Source organism: Orycteropus afer, unplaced genomic scaffold, assembly GCF_000298275.1.
Source record: "Orycteropus afer afer isolate SDZICR_OR568_19922 unplaced genomic scaffold, OryAfe1.0 scaffold00086, whole genome shotgun sequence".
Classification (NCBI taxonomy): domain Eukaryota; kingdom Metazoa; phylum Chordata; class Mammalia; order Tubulidentata; family Orycteropodidae; genus Orycteropus; species Orycteropus afer.
The window spans coordinates 10683654-10687867 of record NW_006921673.1 but is presented as its reverse complement, the minus strand read 5'-3'; positions in this window follow the sequence as shown (position 1 = coordinate 10687867).

Sequence of the window (4214 nt, the reverse complement as noted above, 5' to 3'; positions counted from 1 at the left end):
TTGGAAACTCAAGGAGTGGTTTCTATAAGTCGGATCCGACTCTAGGGAAGTGCGTTAAATGTTAATTAGCATTTGTAAGAGAAGATTTAAGTAAAATTATTTTGATATTTTGGGTGATCTACTTCCTAAAGATCGTATCATTGAAGACCCTATGAAGCACGGTTGTAGAGTAACACACATGGGTTGCATAAGTAGGAATTGACTCAATGAAAGTGGACTTGCTTTTGTTTTTGTTTTGTTTTGTTTTTCTATTGTTATTTTAATGAAGTTTTGTTACCTAGATCTTGATAAGTTTTAAAATATTTACATGAAAATTCCTTTTTTGATTTGCTTTCTAACTTTTCTTTATTTGCTCTGGCTTGTGACTTTATTGTTTCTGCTAAATATGTCAGGTGTGTGTTTCAAACTTGCTCTGGAGAAAATATCCAAACTAACAGAAGAAAAATCAAAACTAAAATATGGTGGAAGTGACAAATATATTAAGTAATATTTAGGTAAAAATAAAGCAAAGGGAGCAGAGTATATAAAGATATTTATATTTTTATAAATAGTGGTTTTTCAAGGCATGTTAAGGTCTTGTTTTGATTTTAATTAAATGATTTTAAGTTTTGAAGATGTTGTTCAAAAATGGATGCTTCAGAGAATGATTTTAAAAAATTCTCCTGGGGAAAGAGTTCTATGGCTAAATATATTAGCACAAGCTGCTTAATATTCCCATCACCTACAAACTTATAATGTATATTCATTTATTACAGGTTTGTAAAATCGCATGGTGAAAAGGCTATTTAATGTTGTATAATGTAAATAAAGCTGGGCTTTCTTGACTTTAAATATTTATGGTATATGAAATCCCATATATTCACATGTCAACTTAACATAATGTATTACTTCCGTTAATATTCTAATTATAAACAAATTTGTAGTACTTATGATATCAGTTACTCAAGAGCTTATTGTACCTTTCTGAAAAAACTCACAAATCGAGATTTTTTCTTAGGTTTAAAATAAACAATACAGTACTACTCACTAAGGATTGACTGCTATAGGAACTTCCATCTCACTAGAAATCTGGAAAAAAATATGAAATAATATTTTTCTTACATTGGCATCAGTACTTAATATAACTTAGATTTCTGAGAAAAGTTTACACCAGTTTACTTCTGGAAAAGTTCCTAGTCTGTAAACAAAATAAAAAGAAGTCAATTCTTAAAGAGATGCACTTTGGAATACAGGGAGTGCAAAGCAACCAAGAGCTACAGAAATAAGTCTCTTACATGCTGCCCAGTTTTCACATGCATATGAGGCTACTGAAAATACCATGGACTGGATCAGGTGCATTTTAGTCTTTCAAAGTGACTTTAACATTTTAAAGTCATCTTTTGCAACAAATTTACCCAGTGCAATTATGTCATCTGATTTATTGAGTGTTGCTTCCATTGGCCTTGATTGTGAATCCAAGTAAAATTAAATCCTTGCAACCTCAATTTTTTCTCCATTTATAGTGATGCTGCTTATTGGACCAGTTGAGAGGATTGTTTTTTTATGTTGAGGTATAATCAATACTGTAGTATGTAGTCTTTTATCTTTATCAGTAAGTGCTTCAGAAAAATCGGTAAGTGCAATAATTGCAGAAGAAGAATTGATGCCTTTGAATAGTGGCATTGGTAAAAACTATTGGAACTACCATGAATTGCCAGAAGAATGAACAAATCTGCCTTGAAAGAAGTATATCTGGAATGTTCCTTAAAAGTGAGAATGGCCAGTAGTCTTCCATACCTTGATCATGTTGTCAGAAGGGACCATTTCGCGGAGAAAGATATCATGCTTGGTAAAGTAAAGGGTCAGTAAAAAAGGGTAAAAAAAAAATGGATTGACACTAGCTGCAAAGATAGGCTCAAACATGGCAAGGATCATGAGAATGGCACAGCACCAGGTAGTGTTTCATTCTGTTGTACGAACCAACTCGATAGCACCTAAAAACAACAACACAAAGATAAGTAGCTTTGGTGATCTATGTATATTGTGACCGAATACAGAATGGTGCATCAGTGAGAAGAAACTGTCTGAGACTGGAGAAAGAATCACCAGAAATCAGTAGATATAACAATTTATAGGTCTCACAAAGGGAAAAGAATAGGTTGATCTCACCAGTCAAGAACAAGATATCATGCAGTATGTGACCATTGGATAGAGTCCTCAGAAGCATTTACTCTTAGTACAAAACCAAAACCAAATCACTGCCATGGAGTCATTTCTGACTCATAGTGACCCCTCCTTGGGTTTCTGAGGTGGCATCTCTATGGAAGTAGATTGACCAGTCTTCCTTCCAAGGAGTGGCTTGTGTGTTTGAACCACCAGCCTTCTGGTTAGCAGCTAAATGTCTTAGGCACGACGCCATCAGAGCTCCCTTATTCTTAGTAAAGGGTTAAATTGGATACAAAATAAAAGCTGATATGGATTGCACCATGAGAAAGCTTATAACCAAACCTTGAAATTGTCAAGTCGATCCACCATTTTCTTGACTGCATATCAGAAAATTATCTAGCTCTTTTTAAAGGACTGTAAAAAAACCTAGCAACCAAAAATATAAAATTTACAATTTAAATTACTAGTGAATAAAAATAGCAAGAAATTTTGATTTATAAGCATGAGAAAAATCAGTCAGTAGAATCAAATTACAAACAACAGAGCTGATGGAATTAACATACAAGGATTTTTTTTTTTTTTTTTTTTAAGGAAGATTGGGCAATCTACTTTCATAGTGACACTGTCTCAGAAACCCAAGGAGGTGTCACTATGAGTCAGATCCAACTGGCAGACAGTTAGTTAATGTCATTTTGGTGGAAGTTCACAGAGTTAATTGGTTTTCCATTCAACAATACACATACATTTTGTTTGGTGATATTCATTACAATCCCCGCAATAAGAGCACTGTTCCCATTTCCTCTCTTTTTTTATGATTTCTCTTTGTCCTTCTTTCCTGTCCCTTCCTGTTTTCTGAATTTTATCCCTGAGCAAATGCTGCCGTTTTGATCTTTGCTGTTGTTGCTGTTTAGTAACGCTGAGTCATCTCCAACTCATAGCTACCTCTCCTTGGGTTTCTGAGACAATATCTCTACAGAAAGAGGTGGCCCAAACTTCCTTCTGAGGAGTGGCTGGTGGGTATGAACTGCCAACCTTCTGGTTAGCAGTCAAGTGCCTTATGCACTATGCCACCAGGGTGCCTTAAGCAACACTAGTAGTTATGAAATGACAGGTTTGAAATAATAGTTATATATATTTATTTCCTAATATACAATGCATAAATATTAACATTTAAAATGATCTCATAGGTATCACCTAAGATCACCTTTGATGCCACAAACAGTTTGTGTTTGGCACTAGTTTTGACAGCAACTATTTCTCTTTCATAGGCCATGATAGTCTCCATTAGACTTCTCTTGACTCTCTAGTTTGCCATACCCAGGGTAACTGGGGATAGCAATGAAGGAGGAACCCTGTAAGTAAGGTTAACTTGGGAAAGAATCTCAGGTGAGAATAGGAGCCGAGTCACACTGATCATCTAACCCCAGCTGACAAGATACATTCTGACCCTTCCTCTGTTTTACAATTACAAAGCAAAATATAATTGTCCAGGTGATCTGCCTCCATAAAGACTATGGTCAAGAAAACCCTTGGAGCTCTAATCTGTAACACCTGGGGTCACCATGAGTCAGAATTGAATGATGCCAACAAGATTTTTTTATTTTTCTTGTTGCTTATTTGGAGCCCTTCACAGTTCAGTAGGCCTTTCATATCTCTATTATAATTCTGACATCTAATCTTGAAGTCACATTTATTATTCATATTCTATAAATGAGGAAACCAATGTCCACAATTTGTGATGTTAGCCAATATTGTTTGAACTTTGTATTAATTTGGGTAGGATAACCAAAAAACCAAACCCACTGTCATTGATGCTACAGGACAGAATAGAATAGAATGATTGATTGTTTTAATGAGTGTGTGCCTTCTTGGTATTATTCTTTACCTTATAGGCCAGTCTCCATAAGGCCTGTAAGCCTGGTCATATTTAAGGTATTTTATTTTGTTCTATATTTTTCTCCCACTCCATCTGGTCTTCCTATTCTGATCCCTTTCAGAGTGGTCAGCAGTGGTAGCCAGGTACCATCTAGTTCTGGTCTCAGGGATGTGGAAGCTGGAGTTAATGTGGC